The following is a 21,195-nucleotide window of genomic DNA, read 5'->3' as shown; positions in this document are numbered from 1 at the left end:
ATTTCGCCTAAAAATGGCCAAAAATTGTAATACCCCCCCAAAGGAACAATTTCGCTTCAATATGGACAAAAGTTGCAATACCCCCCCAAAGGAACAATTTCGCTTCAAAATGGCCAAAAGTTGCAATACCCCCCCAAAGGAACAATTTCGCCTCAAAATGCCGAAAAGTTGCAATACCCCCCCAAAGGAACAATTTCGCCTCAAAATGGCAAAAAATTGCAATACCACCCCAAAGGAACAATTTCGCCTCAAAATGCCGAAAAGTTGCAATACCCCCCGAAAGGAACAATTTCGCTTCAAAATGGCCAAAAGTTGCAATACCCCCCCAAAGGAACAATTTCGCTTCAAAATGGCCAAAAGTTGCAATACCCCCCCAAAGGAACAATTTCGCCTCAAAATGGAAAAAAATTGCAATACCCCCCCAAAGGAACAATTTCACTTCAAAATGCCGAAAAGTTGCAATACCCCCCCAAAGGAACAATTTCGCTTCAAAATGGCCAAAAGTTGCAATACCCCCCCAAAGGAACAAATTCGCCTCAAAATGGCCAAAAATTGTAATACCCCCCCAAAGGAACAATTTCGCTTCAAAATGGCCAAAAGTTGCAAAACCCCACCAAAGGAACAATTTCGCCTCAAAATGGTAAAAAATTGCAAAACCCACAAAGGAACAATTTCGCCTCAAAATGCTGAAAAGTTGCAATATCCCCCGAAAGGAACAATTTCGTTTCAAAATGGCCAAAAGTTGCAATACCTCCCCAAAGGAACAATTTCGCCTCAAAATGGCAAAAAATTGCAATACCCCCCAAAGGAACAATTTCGCTTCAAAATGGTCAAAAGTTGCAATACCCCCCCAAAGGAACAATTTCGCTTCAAAATGGCCAAACGTTTCAATACCCCCCAAAGGAACAATTTCGCCTAAAAATGGCAAAAAATTGTAATACCCCCCCAAAGGAACAATTTCGCTTCAATATGGACAAAAGTTGCAATAACCCCCCAAAGGAACAGTTTCGCCTCAAAATGGCAAAAAATTGCAATACCCCCCAAAGGAACAATTTCGCTTCAAACTGGCCAAAAGTTGCAATACCCCCCCAAAGGAACAATTTCGCCTCAAAATGCTGAAAAGTTGCAATATCCCCCGAAAGGAACAATTTCGTTTCAAAATGGCCAAAAGTTGCAATACCTCCCCAAAGGAACAATTTCGCCTCAAAATGGCAAAAAATTGCAATACCCCCCCAAAGGAAAAATTTCGCATCAAAATGGCCAAAAGTTGCAATACCCCCCAAAGGAACAATTTCGCCTCAAAATGGCAAAAAGTTGCAATACCACCCCAAAGAAACAATTTCGCCTCAAAATGCCGAAAAGTTGCAATACCCCCCAAAGGAACAATTTCGCCTCAAATGGCAAAAAATTGCAATACCCCCCCAAAGGAACAATTTCGCCTAAAAATGGCCAAAAATATTAATACCCCCCTAAAGGAACAATTTCGCTTCAATATGGACAAAAGTTGCAATACCCCCCCCAAAGGAACAATTTCGCTTCAAAATGGCCAAAAGTTGCAATACCCCCCCAAAGGAACAATTTCGCCTCAAAATGGAAAAAAATTGTAATACCCCCCCAAAGGAACAATTTCGCTTCAAAATGGCCAAAAGTTGCAATACCCCCCCAAAGGAACAATTTCGCCTCAAAATGGCCAAAAATTGTAATACCCCCCCAAAGGAACAATTTCGCTTCAAAATGGCCAAAAGTTTCAATACCCCCCAAAGGAACAATTTCGCCTCAAAATGAAAAAACAATTGCAATACCCCCCCAAAGGAACAATTTCGCCTCAAAATGCCGAAAAGTTGCAATACCCCCTGAAAGGAACAATTTCGCTTCAAAATGGCCAAATGTTGCAATACCCCCCAAAGGAACAATTTCGCCTCAAATGGCAAAAAATTGCAATACCCCCCCAAAGGAACAATTTCGCTTCAAAATGGCCAAAAGTTGCAATACCCCCCCAAAGGAACAATTTCGCCTCAAAATGGAAAAAAATTGCAATACCCCCTCCAAAGGAACAATTTTGCCTGAAAATGCCGAAAAGTTTAAATACCCCCCCAAAGGAACAATTTCGCCTCAAAATGGCAAGAAATTGCAATTCCCCCCCAAAGGAACAATTTCGCCTCAAAATGCTGAAAAGTTGCAATACCCCCAGAAAGGAACAATTTCGCCTCAAAATACCGAAAAGTTGCAATACCCCCAGAAAGGAACAATTTAGCTTCAAAATGGCCAAAAGTTGCAATACCTCCCCAAAGGAACAATTTCGCCTCAAAATGGCAAAAAATTGCAATACCCCCCCAAAGGAACAATTTCGCATCAAAATGGCCAAAAGTTGCAATACCCCCCCCAAAGGAACAATTTCGCCTCAAAATGGCAAAAAATTGCAATACCACCCCAAAGGAACAATTTCGCCTCAAAATGCCGAAATGTTGCAATACCCCCCCAAAGGAACAATTTCGCCTCAAAATGAAAAAAAAATTGCAATACCCCCCCAAAGGATTAATTTCGCCTCAAAATGCCGAAAAGTTGCAATACCCCCCAAAGGAACAATTTCGCCTCAAAATGCCGAAAAGTTGCAATACCCCCCGAAAGGAACAATTTCGCTTCAAAATGGCCAAAAATTGTAATACCCCCCCAAAGGAACAATTTCGCTTCAATATGGACAAAAGTTGCAATACCCCCCCAAAGGAACAATTTCGCTTCAAAATGGCCAAAAGTTGCAATACCCCCCAAAGGAACAATTTCGCCTAAAAATGGCCAAAAATTGTAATACCCCCCAAAGGAACAATTTCGCTTCAAAATGCCGAAAAGTTGCAATACCCCCCCAAAGGAACAATTTCGCTTCAAAATGGCCAAAAGTTGCAATACCCCCCCAAAGGAACAATTTCGCCTCAAAATGGAAAAAAAATTGCAATACCCCCCCAAAGGAACAATTTCGCTTCAAAATGGCCAAAAGTTGCAATACCCCCCAAAGGAACAATTTCGCCTCAAAATGGAAAAAAAATTGCAATACCCCCCCAAAGGAACAATTTCGCTTCAAAATGCCGAAAAGTTGCAATACCCCCCCAAAGGAACAATTTCGCTTCAAATGGCAAAAAATTGCAATACCCCCCGAAGGAACAATTTCGCTTCAAAATGGCCAAAAGTTGCAATACCCCCCCAAAGGAACAATTTCGCCTCAAAATGGAAAAAAAAATTGCAATACCCCCCCAAAGGAACAATTTCGCCTCAAAATGGCAAGAAATTGCAATACCCCCCCAAAGGAACAATTTTGCCTCAAAATGCCGAAAAGTTGCAATACCCCCAGAAAGGAACAATTTCACTTCAAAATGGCCAAAAGTTGCAATACCCTCCGAAAGGAACAATTTCACTTCAAAATGGCCAAAAGTTGCAATACCCCCCCAAAGGAACAATTTCGCCTCAAAATGGAAAAAATTGCAATACACCCCCAAAGGAACAATTTCGCTTTAAAATGCCGAAAAGTTTCAATTCCGCCCGAAAGGAACAATTTCGCTTCAAAATGGTCAAAAGTTGCAATACCCCCCAAAGGAACAATTTCGCCTCAAAATGGCAAAAAATTGCAATACCACCCCAAAGGAACAATTTCGCCTCAAAATGCCGAAAAGTTGCAATACCCCCCCAAAGGAACAATTTCGCCTCAAAATGGAAAAAAATTGCAATACCCCCCAAAGGAACAATTTCCCTTCAAAATGCCGAAAAGTTGCAATACCCCCCCAAAGGAACAATTTCGCTTCAAAATGGTCAAAAGTTGCAATACCACCCCAAAGGAACAATTTCGCTTCAAAATGCCGAAAAGTTGCAATGTCCCCCCAAAGGAACAATTTCGCTTCAAAATGGCCAAAAGTTCCAATACCCCCCCAAAGGAACAATTTCGCCTCAAAATGCCGAAAAGTTTAAATACCCCCCGAAAGGAACAATTTCGCTTCAAAAAGGCCAAAAGTTGCAATACCCCCCAAAGGAACAATTTCGCCTCAAAATAGCAAGAAATTGCAATACCCCCCAAAGGAACAATTTCGCTTCAAAATGCCGAAAAGTTGCAATGCCCCCCCAAAGGAACAATTTCGATTCAAAATGGCCAAAAGTTGCAATACCCCCCCAAAGGAACAATTTCGCTTCAAAATGGCCAAAAGTTGCAATACCCCCCCAAAGGAACAATTTCGCCTCAAAATGCCGAAAAGTTTAAATACCCCCCGAAAGGAACAATTTCGCTTTAAAATGGCCAAAAGTTGCAATACCCCCCCAAAGGAACAATTTCGCCTCAAAATAGCAAGAAATTGCAATACCCCCCAAAGGAACAATTTCGCCTCAAAATGGCAAGAAATTGCAATACCCCCCAAGGAACAATTTCGCTTCAAAATGCCGAAAAGTTGCAATGCCCCCCCAAAGGAACAATTTCGCTTCAAAATGGCCAAAAGTTGCAATACCCCCCCAAAGAAACAATTTCGCCTCAAAATGCCGAAAAGTATCAATACCCCCCGAAAGGATCAATTCCGCCTCAAAATGGCAAAAAATTGCAATACCCCCCAAAGGAACAATTTTGCTTCAAAATGGCCAAAAGTTGCACTACCCCCCCAAAGGAACAATTTCGCCTCAAAATGCCGAAAAGTATCAATACCCCCCGAAAGGAACAATTTCGCCTCAAAATGAAAAAAAATTGCAATACCCCCCCAAAGGAACAATTTCGCTTCAAAATGGTCAAAAGTTGCAATACCCCCCGAAAGGAACAATTTCGCTTTAAAATGGCCAAAAGTTGCAATACCCCCCCAAAGGAACAATTTCGCCTCAAAATAGCAAGAAATTGCAATACCCCCCCAAGGAACAATTTCGCCTCAAAATGGCAAGAAATTGCAATACCCAACAAAGGAACAATTTCGCTTCAAAATGCCGAAAAGTTGCAATACCCCCCGAAAGGAACAATTTCGCTTCAAAATGGCCAAAAGTTGCAATACCCCCCAAAAGAAACAAATTCGCTTCAAAATGGCCAAAAGTTGCAATACCCCCCAAAGGAACAATTTCGCCTCAAAATGCCTTAAAGTATCAATACCCCCCGAAAGGATCAATTCCGCCTCAAAATGGCAAAAAATTGCAATACCCCCCAGAGGAACAATTTTGCTTCAAAATGGCCAAAAGTTGCAATACCCCCCCAAAGGAACAATTTCGCCTCAAAATGCCGAAAAGTATCAATACCCCCTGAAAGGAACAATTTCGCTTCAAAATGGCCAAAAGTTGCAATACCCCCCCAAAGGAACAATTTCGCCTCAAAATGGAAAAAAATTTCAATACCCCCCCAAAGGAACAATTTCGCTTCAAAATGCCGAAAAGTTGCAATACCCCCCCAAAGGAACAATTTCGCTTCAAAATGGTCAAAAGTTGCAATACCCCCCGAAAGGAACAATTTCGCTTCAAAATGGCCAAAAGTTGCAATACCCCCCGAAAGGAACAATTTCGCTTCAAAATGGCCAAAAGTTGCAATACCCCCCCAAAGGAACAATTTCGCCTCAAAATGCCGAAAAGTTGCAATACCCCCCGAAAGGAACAATTTCGCTTCAAAATGGCCAAAAGTTGCAATACCCCCCAAAAGAAACAAATTCGCTTCAAAATGGCCAAAAGTTGCAATACCCCCCAAAGGAACAATTTCGCCTCAAAATGCCTTAAAGTATCAATACCCCCCGAAAGGATCAATTCCGCCTCAAAATGGCAAAAAATTGCAATACCCCCCAGAGGAACAATTTTGCTTCAAAATGGCCAAAAGTTGCAATACCCCCCCCAAGGAACAATTTCGCCTCAAAATAGCAAGAAATTGCAATACCCCCCCAAAGGAACAATTTCGCCTCAAAATGGCAAGAAATTGCAATACCCAACAAAGGAACAATTTCGCTTCAAAATGCCGAAAAGTTGCAATGCCCCCCCAAAGGAACAATTTCGCTTCAAAATGGCCAAAAGTTGCAATACCCCCCCAAAGGAACAATTTCGCCTCAAAATGCCGAAAAGTTGCAATACCCCCCGAAAGGAACAATTTCGCTTCAAAATGGCCAAAAGTTGCAATATTCCCCAAAAGAAACAAATTCGCTTCAAAATGGCCAAAAGTTGCAATACCCCCCAAAGGAACAATTTCGCCTCAAAATGCCTTAAAGTATCAATACCCCCCGAAAGGATCAATTCCACCTCAAAATGGCAAAAAATTGCAATACCCCCCAGAGGAACAATTTTGCTTCAAAATGGCCAAAAGTTGCAATACCCCCCCAAAGGAACAATTTCGCCTCAAAATGCCGAAAAGTATCAATACCCCCTGAAAGGAACAATTTCGCTTCAAAATGGCCAAAAGTTGCAATACCCCCCCAAAGGAACAATTTCGCCTCAAAATGGAAAAAAAATTGCAATACCCCCCCAAAGGAACAATTTCGCTTCAAAATGCCGAAAAGTTGCAATTCCCCCCCAAAGGAACAATTTCGCTTCAAAATGGTCAAAAGTTGCAATACCCCCCGAAAGGAACAATTTCGCTTCAAAATGGCCAAAAGTTTAAATACCCCCCGAAAGGAACAATTTCGCTTCAAAATGCCGAAAAGTTGCAATACCCCCAAAGGAACAATTTCGCCTCAAAATAGCAAGAAATTGCAATACCCCCGAAAGGAACAATTTCGCCTCAAAATGGCAAGAAATTGCAATACCCCCCAAAGGAACAATTTCGCTTCAAAATGCCGAAAAGTTGCAATGCCCCCCCAAAGGAACAATTTCGCTTCAAAATGGCCAAAAGTTGCAATACCCCCTCAAAGGAACAATTTCGCCTTAAAATGCCGAAAAGTTTAAATACCCCCCGAAAGGAACAATTTCGCTTCAAAATGGCCAAAAGTTGCAATACCCCCCGAAAGGAACAAATTAGCTTCAAAATGGCCAAAAGTTGCAATACCCCCCCAAAGGAACAATTTCGCCTCAAAATGCCGAAAAGTATCAATACCCCCCCAAAGGAACAATTTCGCCTCAAAATGCCGAAAAGTTGCAATACCCCCCGAATGGAACAATTTCGCTTCAAAATGGCCAAAAGTTGCAATACCCCCCGAAAGGAACAAATTCGCTTCAAAATGGCCAAAAGTTGCAATACCCCCCCAAAGGAACAATTTCGCTTCAAAATGCCGAAAAGTTGCAATGCCCCCCCAAAGGAACAATTTCGCTTGAAAATGGCCAAAAGTTGCAATACCCCCCCAAAGGAACAATTTCGCCTCAAAATGCCGAAAAGTTTAAATACCCCCCGAAAGGAACAATTTCGCTTCAAAATGGCCAAAAGTTGCAATACCCCCCAAAGGAACAATTTCGCCTCAAAATAGGAAGAAATTGCAATACCCCCCAAAGGAACAATTTCGCCTCAAAATGGCAAGAAATTGCAATACCCCCCAAAGGAACAATTTCGCTTCAAAATGCCGAAAAGTTGCAATGCCCCCCCAAAGGAACAATTTCGCTTCAAAATGGCCAAAAGTTGCAATACCCCCCCAAAGGAACAATTTCGCCTTAAAATGCCGAAAAGTTTAAATACCCCCCGAAAGGAACAATTTCGCTTCAAAATGGCCAAAAGTTGCAATACCCCCCGAAAGGAACAAATTCGCTTCAAAATGGCCAAAAGTTGCAATACCCCCCCAAAGGAACAATTTCGTCTCAAAATGCCGAAAAGTATCAATACCCCCCGAAAGGAACAATTTCGCCTCAAAATACCGAAAAGTTGCAATACCCCCCGAAAGGAACAATTTCGCTTCAAAATGGCCAAAAGTTGCAATACCCCCCAAAGGAACAATTTTGCCTTAAAATGCCGAAAAGTTGCAATATTCCCCGAAAGGAACAATTTCGCTTCAAAATGGCCAAAAGTTGCAATACCCCCCAAAGGAACAATTTCGCCTAAAAATGGCAAGAAATTGCAATACCACCCCAAACGAACAATTTTGCCTCAAAATGCCGAAAAGTTGACAATACCACCAGAAAGGAACAATTTCGCTTCAAAATGGCCAAAAGTTGCAATACCCCCCAAAGGAACAATTTCGCTTCAAAATGGCCAAAAGTTGCAATACCCCCCTAAAGGAACAATTTCGCCTCAAAATGCCGAAAAGTTGCAATACCCCCCGAAAGGAACAATTTCGCTTCAAAATGGCCAAAAGTTGCAATACCCCCCCAAAGGAACAATTTCGCCTCAAAATGGAAAAAATTGCAATACCCCCCAAAGGAACAATTTCGCTTCAAAATGCCGAAAAGTTGCAATACCCCCCCAAAGGAACAATTTCGCTTCAAAATAGCCAAAAGTTGCAATACCCTCCCAAAGGAACAATTTCGCCTCAAAATGGAAAAAAGATTGCAATACCCCCCCAAAGGAACAATTTCGCTTCAAAATGGTCAAAAGTTGCAATACCCCCCCAAAGGAACAATTTCGCCTGAAAATGCTGAAAAGTTTAAATACCCCCCCAAAGGAACAATTTCGCTTCAAAATGGCAAGAAACTGCAATACCCCCCCAAAGGAACAATTTCGCCTCAAAATGCCGAAAAGTTGCAATACCCCCCCAAAGGAACAATTTCGCTTCAAAATGGCCAAAAGTTGCAATACCCCCCTTAAGGAACAATTTCACCTCAAAATGCCGAAAAGTTGCAATACCCCCGAAAGGAACAATTTCGCTTCAAAATGGCCAAAAGTTGCAATACCCCTCCAAAGGAACAATTTCGCTTCAAAATGCCGAAAAGTTGCAATGCCCCCCCAAAGGAACAATTTCGCTTCAAAATGGCCAAAAGTTGCAATACCCCCCCAAAGGAACAATTTCGCCTCAAAATGCCGAAAAGTTTAAATACCCGCCGAAAGGAACAATTTCGCTTTAAAATGGCCAAAAGTTGCAATACCCCCCCAAAGGAACAATTTCGCCTCAAAATAGCAAGAAATTGCAATACCCCCCCAAAGGAACAATTTTGCCTCAAAATGGCAAGAAATTGCAATACCCAACAAAGGAACAATTTCGCTTCAAAATGCCGAAAAGTTGCAATGCCCCCCCAAAGGAACAATTTCGCTTCAAAATGGCCAAAAGTTGCAATACCCCCCAAAGGAACAATTTCGCCTCAAAATGCCGAAAAGTTGCAATACCCCCCGAAAGGAACAATTTCGCTTCAAAATGGCCAAAAGTTGCAATACCCCCCAAAAGAAACAAATTCGCTTCAAAATGGCCAAAAGTTGCAATACCCCCCAAAGGATCAATTCCGCCTCAAAATGGCAAAAAATTGCAATACCCCCCAGAGGAACAATTTTGCTTCAAAGTGGCCAAAAGTTGCAATACCCCCCAAAGGAACAATTTCGCCTCAAAATGCCGAAAAGTATCAATACCCCCTGAAAGGAACAATTTCGCTTCAAAATGGCCAAAAGTTGCAATACCCCCCCAAAGGAACAATTTCGCCTCAAAATGGAAAAAAATTGCAATACCCCCCCAAAGGAACAATTTTGCTTCAAAATGCCGAAAAGTTGCAATACCCCCCCAAAGGAACAATTTCGCTTCAAAATGGTCAAAAGTTGCAATACCCCCCGAAAGGAACAATTTCGCTTCAAAATGGCCAAAAGTTGCAATACCCCCCCAAAGGAACAATTTCGCTTCAAAATGCCGAAAAGTTGCAATGCCCCCCCAAAGGAACAATTTCGCTTCAAAATGGCCAAAAGTTGCAATACCCCCCCAAAGGAACAATTTCGCCTCAAAATGCCGAAAAGTTTAAATACCCCCCGAAAGGAACAATTTCGCTTCAAAATGGCCAAAAGTTGCAATACCCCCCGAAAGTAACAAATTCGCTTTAAAATGGCCAAAAGTTGCAATACCCCCCCAAAGGAACAATTTCTCCTCAAAATGCCGAAAAGTTTCAATACCCCCCGAAAGGAACAATTTCGCCTCAAAATGGAAAAAAAATTGCAATACCCCCCCAAAGGAACAATTTCGCCTCAAAATGCCGAAAAGTTGCAATACCCCCCGAAAGGAACAATTTCGCTTCAAAATGGCCAAAAGTTGCAATACCCCCCGAAAGGAACATATTCGCCTCAAAATGGCCAAAAGTTGCAATACCCCCCCAAAGGAACAATTTCGCCTCAAAATGCCGAAAAGTATCAATACCCCCCGAAAGGATCAATTCCGCCTCAAAATGGCAAAAAATTGCAATACCCCCCAAAGGAACAATTTTGCTTCAAAATGGCCAAAAGTTGCAATACCCCCCCCAAAGGAACAATTTCGCCTCAAAATGGAAAAAAATTGCAATACCCCCCCAAAGGAACAATTTCGCTTCAAAATGGTCAAAAGTTGCAATACCCCCCGAAAGGAACAATTTCGCTTCAAAATGGTCAAAAGTTGCAATACCCCCTGAAAGGAACAATTTCGCTTCAAAATGGCCAAAATATGCAATACCCCCCGAAAGGAACAATTTCGCTTCAAAATGGTCAAAAGTTGCAATACCCCCCCAAAGGAACAATTTCGCCTGAAAATGCTGAAAAGTTTAAATACCCCCCCAAAGGAACAATTTCGCTTCACAATGGCAAGAAACTGCAATACCCCCCCAAAGGAACAATTTCGCCTCAAAATGCCGAAAAGTTGCAATACCCCCCCAAAGGAACAATTTCGCTTCAAAATGGCCAAAAGTTGCAATACCCCCCTTAAGGAACAATTTCGCCTCAAAATGCCGAAAAGTTGCAATACCCCCGAAAGGAACAATTTCGCTTCAAAATGGCCAAAAGTTGCAATACCCCTCCAAAGGAACAATTTCGCTTCAAAATGCCGAAAAGTTGCAATGCCCCCCCAAAGGAACAATTTCGCCTCAAAATGCCGAAAAGTTTAAATACCCGCCGAAAGGAACAATTTCGCTTTAAAATGGCCAAAAGTTGCAATACCCCCCCAAAGGAACAATTTCGCCTCAAAATAGCAAGAAATTGCAATACCCCCCCAAAGGAACAATTTTGCCTCAAAATGGCAAGAAATTGCAATACCCAACAAAGGAACAATTTCGCTTCAAAATGCCGAAAAGTTGCAATGCCCCCCCAAAGGAACAATTTCGCTTCAAAATGGCCAAAAGTTGCAATACCCCCCAAAGGAACAATTTCGCCTCAAAATGCCGAAAAGTTGCAATACCCCCCGAAAGGAACAATTTCGCTTCAAAATGGCCAAAAGTTGCAATACCCCCCAAAAGAAACAAATTCGCTTCAAAATGGCCAAAAGTTGCAATACCCCCCAAAGGATCAATTCCGCCTCAAAATGGCAAAAAATTGCAATACCCCCCAGAGGAACAATTTTGCTTCAAAGTGGCCAAAAGTTGCAATACCCCCCAAAGGAACAATTTCGCCTCAAAATGCCGAAAAGTATCAATACCCCCTGAAAGGAACAATTTCGCTTCAAAATGGCCAAAAGTTGCAATACCCCCCCAAAGGAACAATTTCGCCTCAAAATGGAAAAAAATTGCAATACCCCCCCAAAGGAACAATTTCGCTTCAAAATGCCGAAAAGTTGCAATACCCCCCCAAAGGAACAATTTCGCTTCAAAATGGTCAAAAGTTGCAATACCCCCCGAAAGGAACAATTTCGCTTCAAAATGGCCAAAAGTTGCAATACCCCCCCAAAGGAACAATTTCGCTTCAAAATGCCGAAAAGTTGCAATGCCCCCCCAAAGGAACAATTTCGCTTCAAAATGGCCAAAAGTTGCAATACCCCCCAAAGGAATAATTTCGCCTCAAAATGCCGAAAAGTTTAAATACCCCCCGAAAGGAACAATTTCGCTTCAAAATGGCCAAAAGTTGCAATACCCCCAAAGGAACAATTTCGCCTCAAAATAGCAAGAAATTGCAATACCCCCCAAAGGAACAATTTCGCTTCAAAATGCCGAAAAGTTGCAATGCCCCCCCAAAGGAACAATTTCGCTTCAAAATGGCCAAAAGTTGCAATACCCCCCCAAAGGAACAATTTCGCCTCAAAATGCCGAAAAGTTTAAATACCCCCCGAAAGGAACAATTTCGCTTCAAAATGGCCAAAAGTTGCAATACCCCCCGAAAGTAACAAATTCGCTTTAAAATGGCCAAAAGTTGCAATACCCCCCCAAAGGAACAATTTCTCCTCAAAATGCCGAAAAGTTTCAATACCCCCCGAAAGGAACAATTTCGCCTCAAAATGGAAAAAAAATTGCAATACCCCCCCAAAGGAACAATTTCGCCTCAAAATGCCGAAAAGTTGCAATACCCCCCGAAAGGAACAATTTCGCTTCAAAATGGCCAAAAGTTGCAATACCCCCCGAAAGGAACATATTCGCCTCAAAATGGCCAAAAGTTGCAATACCCCCCCAAAGGAACAATTTCGCCTCAAAATGCCGAAAAGTATCAATACCCCCCGAAAGGATCAATTCCGCCTCAAAATGGCAAAAAATTGCAATACCCCCCAAAGGAACAATTTTGCTTCAAAATGGCCAAAAGTTGCAATACCCCCCCAAAGGAACAATTTCGCCTCAAAATGGAAAAAAATTGCAATACCCCCCCAAAGGAACAATTTCGCTTCAAAATGGTCAAAAGTTGCAATACCCCCCGAAAGGAACAATTTCGCTTCAAAATGGTCAAAAGTTGCAATACCCCCTGAAAGGAACAATTTCGCTTCAAAATGGCCAAAATATGCAATACCCCCCGAAAGGATCAATTCCGCCTCAAAATGGCAAAAAATTGCAATACCCCCCAAAGGAACAATTTTGCTTCAAAATGGCCAAAAGTTGCAATACCCCCCAAAGGAACAATTTCGCCTCAAAATGCCGAAAAGTTGCAATACCCCCCGAAAGGAACAATTTCGCTTCAAAATGGCCAAAAGTTGCAATACCCCCCAAAAGAAACAAATTCGCTTCAAAATGGCCAAAAGTTGCAATACCCCCCAAAGGATCAATTCCGCCTCAAAATGGCAAAAAATTGCAATACCCCCCAGAGGAACAATTTTGCTTCAAAATGGCCAAAAGTTGCAATACCCCCCCAAAGGAACAATTTCGCCTCAAAATGCCGAAAAGTATCAATACCCCCTGAAAGCAACAATTTCGCTTCAAAATGGCCAAAAGTTGCAATACCCCCCCAAAGGAACAATTTCGCCTCAAAATGGAAAAAAATTGCAATACCCCCCCAAAGGAACAATTTCGCTTCAAAATGCCGAAAAGTTGCAATACCCCCCCAAAGGAACAATTTCGCTTCAAAATGGTCAAAAGTTGCAATACCCCCCGAAAGGAACAATATCGCTTCAAAATGGCCAAAAGTTGCAATACCCCCCCAAAGGAACAATTTCGCTTCAAAATGCCGAAAAGTTGCAATGCCCCCCCAAAGGAACAATTTCGCTTCAAAATGGCCAAAAGTTGCAATACCCCCCAAAGGAATAATTTCGCCTCAAAATGCCGAAAAGTTTAAATACCCCCCGAAAGGAACAATTTCGCTTCAAAATGGCCAAAAGTTGCAATACCCCCAAAGGAACAATTTCGCCTCAAAATAGCAAGAAATTGCAATACCCCCAAAGGAACAATTTCGCCTCAAAATGGCAAGAAATTGCAATACCCCCCAAAGGAACAATTTCGCTTCAAAATGCCGAAAAGTTGCAATGCCCCCCCAAAGGAACAATTTCGCTTCAAAATGGCCAAAAGTTGCAATACCCCCCCAAAGGAACAATTTCGCCTCAAAATGCCGAAAAGTTTAAATACCCCCTGTAGCGGGGTGGGGGTCCCCCAGGACTACAAAGACGCCGTGACTCAAATAGTCCGATCCAAACAGCTTTATTGTCCTTGCTGTACATGTAAATTCATCCGGAACACAGCCGGGTTATGCACCGACCATACGGGTCCCCGTCACACAGGCACCCCTTGCCGTAGGAGACGGTCTAACGATGCCCCGTTCGGCTGTTCCAGGAGGATCCACAGACCTATAATCGCTCCACGCAGGCCTGGAGCTTTTCCAGGCTTCCTGCTCTGCAGCTTACAGAGCAGACTCTAATACAAGTTCATAGTGGACGTTTAACCACTTTCTTCACTCTCTGGCACCTGGTAGCAGACACCTCTAGCTGAGGTTCCTTCTCGGCCCCAGGGCCCTCTGCAGACCACTGGGTCTGTGTCTCCTCCAGGAGAGATTCGGCCCTACAGCCCTGGTCTGGCTGCACTCACCTCAGTCTCGGCTCAGACTTAATATCGGAGCCCTGTACTCAGCCACCACACAAGTTGCTCCATGCAGAGCTCTCGGCTCTGCTCTGCTCTCACTCTCTCCCAGCACACACGCTGGAAGTCTAGAGCTAGTCTCTATCTAGACTGCCCTAGACACACTCCACCCAGGTTCTGAGACTGGATTGCTTTAACCCCTCGAGCCACACCCACAGGTGGAGGTCTGTGAATCTCAGCCCTGCAGAGCACCTTGGGATTATTAAAGGGAACCTGACCCTTATGTGTAGCAAGAAACCTTTGTGGACTACAAGTCCCATAGCAACCTTTTTCGTCTAGATATCGCAGATACCTTCTCCACTGTGACATATAGCGACCATTTACCACGTTGGTGGTTGCTACGTCACATATCCCCCCCTCTGTTCAAACTTGTAGGGTTGAACACTCGATACCCTACAGGGGCCCGGAGACAGGGCAACCGGGCCACAGTGCGCTAACAGGCAAGAGGGCCCCTCAGGACACCCTCGAGCTTCTGGTCTCGCCGGACCGTCCGTCACCAAACCCTGCGCAGGAAACCCACTACTCAGACACGGTCCCCGGCCAGACCCATCCCACCAAGGCTGTCGCCCAAGGTCTGTGCCAGAGGGAGATCCTCCCTTAGTTGGCACCATCGTCCTGTCAGTCCCTGAGCTAACCTGACCACTAGGGGCCTCACTATCGAGGGGCCTCCGCGGGGAGATGATAGAAGAGACGCCATAACTAGGACCTCCGCATGAGCCGTTCACAGATCTCACGTGGGCTCTTCTTCCCGGGCATCTTCGTCTGGGTCTCGGATAGCGTACTTTCTTGTCAGCGTCTTTGGCTAATGATGCAGCACTCCTTTCATTCAGTCCTTCGGATTGTGTCTCGCAGGACTGAGACCCTTCAGAGTCCGTACTATAGCCTGACAAATATCCGGGTCCTCTGTGACCCCGGCTCACTTTATCAACAGGCTTTCTTTCGCCCTCTGAGGTAACCCGTTCATTGAGTGGGCTACCTTCCTCTTCGAGGCCATAACCCCTATATGGTCGCCATCCCACACCAACTTGGCGGAGTTGGCTCGCAATTCTCTGTTTTTCTAAATTCAACTGTTTTAAGTCTTCCAAGTATCCCAGGCGGTAGTCTAGGAGGACTCGCATATCGGCAACACACTCTGTCGTTCCCGCAATGGCACCGGGAACCATGCCGACTTCACAGGGTATCATGGCTTTATTATGAATATCTATTCTTACTCTCGTCACGCCGGTCTTATCAACCATCTCCTGCATGGCTCTTCCATGTCGTCCAATAAGCCTCATGACCATCTCTTTGGGCACTTGAATGCTCTCTTCAACAAACTCCAATAACCGTCGAGCTGTCTTCACCGCTTCTGCAGTCTTTCCATAGATACGGAAGGTTCCGCTGTCTTTTTCGAAGTGTACAGCTGTAACCCCTGGAACCTCCCTGGCTTGCTTAACGTTATTTCTTAGCGCTCTCAATGCCAGCCCGATCAATGTTGTCTTCACAACCACCACCTCGTGAAACCCTGTGGTCAGCTGCGCCAAGCGTCTGGCGTCTGCATCCTTCTTGGCAGTGATGAGCCACTTCGTACGAAGACACCGGAGGTGCATGTCACTTAGGATGGCCACTCGCTTCTTTGTGACGTCACTAAAAGAGCACACCACCAACTGATTAGACTCTGCGGCAAAGTACACTTTACAGGCCCCTACTGCCTTCTGGAATCTCTCATGCACCCTCTCACTGGCACAGGCTTCTCTTAAGTCTTCCGGCACGTCTATCCAGCACTTGAAGACTGGTTTGCTTCCTTCACTGTTAAGGACACTAGACTGGTCCTGAGGTCTCTTGTCTTCCTCCATATTCTTGGTCTTACCCACTGAGTCAGTCAGGTTCTCAGCTCCTGATGAGACCTTACGTCCGATTTCCACCTCTTCCTCAGAGGCTCTTTCCATTTTTTCAGCACCAGCCGTGTCTTGGGACTTCACTGCATTCCCTCCTACTTCCTCTTGGGTCTCTGCAGTGACACCCTCTGCCTGGGTGTCACGCCCTTCAGCATGGTACTCTGTTCTTCCCAGAATCTTGGCACCATTTTCAACATTCAACACCTCACCACTGGGTAGCTTACCGGTCCGCTCACCAGGACATTTATGGATTTGTGCTCCGTCAACACTGTCTAGGCTTACTTCTCCTAGATTACTCTGTAGTATGTCATCTCCTAAAGCGCCTTCATCCGACAGACCACCAGATTCATGCTTGGAAATTATAGAAGACACCGCCATTACTCCTTTGGTCGGTTCTTTCCCTGCAATTTCACCCTGCTGAATTCCGTCGTTACAATGTGTCAGTTCCAGCACAGACACATCTTTCTTTTGCATGATTTTGCTGTCCGACTCTACATTAGCGGTTGCTATCGGCAACGTGCCTTTCTTAAACTTCTCTGTACACTCAGATTCTAGAAGGGAATCCGCACTGTGGGCAGACATACACGACACTGTCTCTAGCTGGTCCTTATTTTCTGAGGTTGTAACTTGCTTCGCCCTTCTGTGCCTGTTGCGCCTTCGGCAACTGGAGGAGGATTTCCCCTCTTTGCTCATCAGTCTGTCACTGTACTCATTTGTCACTTTAGTAACATCAGTGTCTATTCTGGAGTCATCGTCAGTCCCCCTGATGTTCTGGACTACCACGTCCCCACTTAACCAGGTGTCGGACCCCTTGTCTGGAGCTCTCCCGTTTTCAACGGTCACACTACCATTGGTTACTTTAACGGTCATGTCGCTAAGTTGGGCATGTCCCCCATTATCTTTGGTCACCCCTAACTCAGGACTGTCCTTACGTGGAGGTACCTCCTCCTCAGTGTACCTCAATGTCCCACCGGGAACCTGTATAACCTCTTGCGGAAAAGAGGCTTCCGTAGACGGGAGCCGACTTATTCCTGTGCCATCGGTCCTGGCCTCTGTCTTCCAGAGGTCCCAAAAGAACTCAAAGTCCTGTCCTATGACAACCGGATATAGCAGATCTGGAGCTACACCCACATCAGGGCGCCCCACACCTTTGGCCGACCAAATCATCATCCTGGCCAGAGGATATTCCTTAGTGGTCCCATGCACACAACGGCCTTCTATTTTCCTACCCTCCATAAAATGGAGATCGGACATGGGTCTCACTAAGGTCAACTGGCTACCCGGGTCTAACAGACCAAACACACTTAGCCCATTCAAGTCCACGGAGCACTTCTGTGGCCTCACATCGGATGAATATCCTATACCGCAGGTAGGACATAGGTAAGGCGAATCCCATTGCCCCTTGCTATAGTCCCTCTGCTCGGACCCTGAATGCTCCACCCCTCTGTGGATCACCACCACTTTCTGGGGTCCCGCCCCCTGTTGGGTAACCACCCCTTTTTGGGACTCCGCCCCCTTTTGGGGTTTCCATGCAATGTCCTTAGCCCCCAGTTCACACTGTTCGCCCTTATTTCCCTGGGCACCCAGTGTCCATACTGGCCGCCGAAGGGAACACACAAACTGGTTCATGGCTATGACATCGCTACACTCTGACAGCTCCTGCTGTTCCACAATGTCCGCAGGGACCTTTCCCTCTTTTTGGCTTTCAGCCCCCACTGCTGTCGCTGGACCTCCTGGCCCATGCTGCTGGTGCTGCTGACTCTGTAGCAGCTGGTTAAGGAGCTCCTCCATGCTGCAACGAGAAGAGGAACAGGAGGGGCGCTCCAATGGGTAATACCCGGTGGTCAAAGACAGGGGGGGGGTTAGAGAACCACTAACCTTTCCAGGTTGTACCGTCCGTACAACCTGGGTCTCCAGCCTGTGGTGTATCACTGCTCACCAAGCAGGGCCTCGCAATTCCGGCTGGCCTGGAACCTCCGGTCACTGGTCTCTCGCCCCTGCAGATCCGCTGATTCACCGCCAGCAGCTGGAGCGCTCTATCCCCGTTCGTGGACGCGCCGATCCACCGCCAGCTGCTTGAGTGCGCAGACGATTTTCGTGGACCCGCCGATCCACCGCAAACCGCTCCAAAAAAAAATTTTTTTTTTTTTTCCACAGCAAGCAGTCCGTATCCACAGGAATATGTCCTATGCCGTTGCCCCTAGCAACCAGGCTGCATGCCCGCATTCTCCACCATAATGTAGCGGGGTGGGGGTCCCCCAGGACTACAAAGACGCCGTGACTCAAATAGTCCGATCCAAACAGCTTTATTGTCCTTGCTGTACATGTAAATTCATCCGGAACACAGCCGGGTTATGCACCGACCATACGGGTCCCCGTCACACAGGCACCCCTTGCCGTAGGAGACGGTCTAACGATGCCCCGTTCGGCTGTTCCAGGAGGATCCACAGACCTATAATCGCTCCACGCAGGCCTGGAGCTTTTCCAGGCTTCCTGCTCTGCAGCTTACAGAGCAGACTCTAATACAAGTTCATAGTGGACGTTTAACCACTTTCTTCACTCTCTGGCACCTGGTAGCAGACACCTCTAGCTGAGGTTCCTTCTCGGCCCCAGGGCCCTCTGCAGACCACTGGGTCTGTGTCTCCTCCAGGAGAGATTCGGCCCTACAGCCCTGGTCTGGCTGCACTCACCTCAGTCTCGGCTCAGACTTAATATCGGAGCCCTGTACTCAGCCACCACACAAGTTGCTCCATGCAGAGCTCTCGGCTCTGCTCTGCTCTCACTCTCTCCCAGCACACACGCTGGAAGTCTAGAGCTAGTCTCTATCTAGACTGCCCTAGACACACTCCACCCAGGTTCTGAGACTGGATTGCTTTAACCCCTCGAGCCACACCCACAGGTGGAGGTCTGTGAATCTCAGCCCTGCAGAGCACCTTGGGATTATTAAAGGGAACCTGACCCTTATGTGTAGCAAGAAACCTTTGTGGACTACAAGTCCCATAGCAACCTTTTTCGTCTAGATATCGCAGATACCTTCTCCACTGTGACATATAGCGACCATTTACCACGTTGGTGGTCGCTACGTCACACCCCCGAAAGAAACAATTTCGCTTCAAAATGGCCAAAAGTTGCAATACCCCCCGAAAGGAACAAATTCGCTTTAAAATGGCCAAAAGTTGCAATACCCCCCCAAAGGAACAATTTCTCCTCAAAATGCCGAAAAGTATCAATACCCCCCGAAAGGAACAATTTCGCCTCAAAATGGAAAAAAAATTGCAATACCCCCCCAAAGGAACAATTTCGCCTCAAAATGCCGAAAAGTTGCAATACCCCCCGAAAGGAACAATTTCGCTTCAAAATGGCCAAAAGTTGCAATACCCCCCGAAAGGAACATATTCGCCTCAAAATGGCCAAAAGTTGCAATACCCCCCCAAAGGAACAATTTCGCCTCAAAATGCCGAAAAGTATCAATACCCCCCGAAAGGATCAATTCCGCCTCAAAATGGCAAAAAATTGCAATACCCCCCAAAGGAACAATTTTGCTTCAAAATGGCCAAAAGTTGCAATACCCCCCAAAGGAACAATTTCGCCTCAAAATGGAAAAAAATTGCAATACCCCCCCAAAGGAACAATTTCGCTTCAAAATGGTCAAAAGTTGCAATACCCCCCGAAAGGAACAATTTCGCTTCAAAATGGTCAAAAGTTGCAATACCCCCCGAAAGGAACAATTTCGCTTCAAAATGGCCAAAAGTTGCAATACCCCCCCAAAGGAACAATTTCGCTTCAAAATGCCGAAAAGTTACAATGCCCCCCCAAAGGAACAATTTCGCTTCAAAAAGGCCAAAAGTTGCAATACCCCCCCAAAGGAACAATTTCGCCTCAAAATGCCGAAAAGTTTAAATACCCGCCGAAAGGAACAATTTCGCTTTAAAATGGCCAAAAGTTGCAATACCCCCCCAAAGGAACAATTTCGCCTCAAAATGGCAAGAAATTGCAATACCCAACAAAGGAACAATTTCGCTTCAAAATGCCGAAAAGTTGCAATGCCCCCCAAAGGAACAATTTCGCTTCAAAAAGGCCAAAAGTTGCAATACCCCCCCAAAGGAACAATTTCGCCTCAAAATGCCGAAAAGTTTAAATACCCGCCGAAAGGAACAATTTCGCTTTAAAATGGCCAAAAGTTGCAATACCCCCCAAAGGAACAATTTCGCCTCAAAATGCCGAAAAGTTGCAATACCCCCCGAAAGGAACAATTTCGCTTCAAAATGGCCAAAACTTGCAATACCCCCCCAAAGGAACAATTTCGCCTCAAAATGGAAAAAAATTGCAATACCCCCCCAAAGGAACAATTTCGCTTCAAAATGCCGAAAAGTTGCAATACCCCCCCAAAGGAACAATTTCGCTTCAAAATGGTCAAAAGTTGCAATACCCCCCGAAAGGAACAATTTCGCTTCACAATGGCCAAAAGTTGCAATACCCCCCCAAAGGAACAATTTCGCTTCAAAATGCCGAAAAGTTGCAATGCCCCCCCAAAGGAACAATTTCGCTTCAAAATGGCCAAAAGTTGCAATACCCCCCAAAGGAATAATTTCGCCTCAAAATGCCGAAAAGTTTAAATACCCCCCGAAAGGAACAATTTCGCTTCAAAATGGCCAAAAGTTGCAATACCCCCAAAGGAACAATTTCGCCTCAAAATAGCAAGAAATTGCAATACCCCCAAAGGAACAATTTCGCCTCAAAATGGAAAAAAAATTGCAATACCCCCCCAAAGGAACAATTTCGCCTCAAAATGCCGAAAAGTATCAATACCCCCCGAAAGGATCAATTCCGCCTCAAAATGGCAAAAAATTGCAATACCCCCCAAAGGAACAATTTTGCTTCAAAATGGCCAAAACTTGCAATACCCCCCCAAAGGAACAATTTCGCCTCAAAATGCCGAAAAGTATCAATACCCCCCGAAAGGAACAATTTCGCCTCAAAATGGAAAAAAATTGCAATACCCCTCGAAAGGAACAATTTCGCTTCAAAATGGCCAAAAGTTGCAATACCCCCCCAAAGGAAC

At 45.0% G+C, this 21,195-nt stretch overlaps 1 pseudogene; it reads right to left on the bottom strand.

Annotated features, from left to right (window-relative positions):
- Positions 1-14,990: 14,990 nt before the first annotated feature.
- Positions 14,991-16,091, bottom strand: LOC142280605 (RNA-binding protein FXR1 pseudogene; annotated as a pseudogene).
- Between the last annotated feature and the right edge of the window lie 5,104 nt (positions 16,092-21,195).

Source organism: Anomaloglossus baeobatrachus, unplaced genomic scaffold, assembly GCF_048569485.1.
Source record: "Anomaloglossus baeobatrachus isolate aAnoBae1 unplaced genomic scaffold, aAnoBae1.hap1 Scaffold_460, whole genome shotgun sequence".
Taxonomy (NCBI): domain Eukaryota; kingdom Metazoa; phylum Chordata; class Amphibia; order Anura; family Aromobatidae; genus Anomaloglossus; species Anomaloglossus baeobatrachus.
Note: the sequence above shows the minus strand (reverse complement) of the source record. Positions and strands in the feature narration are given on the sequence as shown.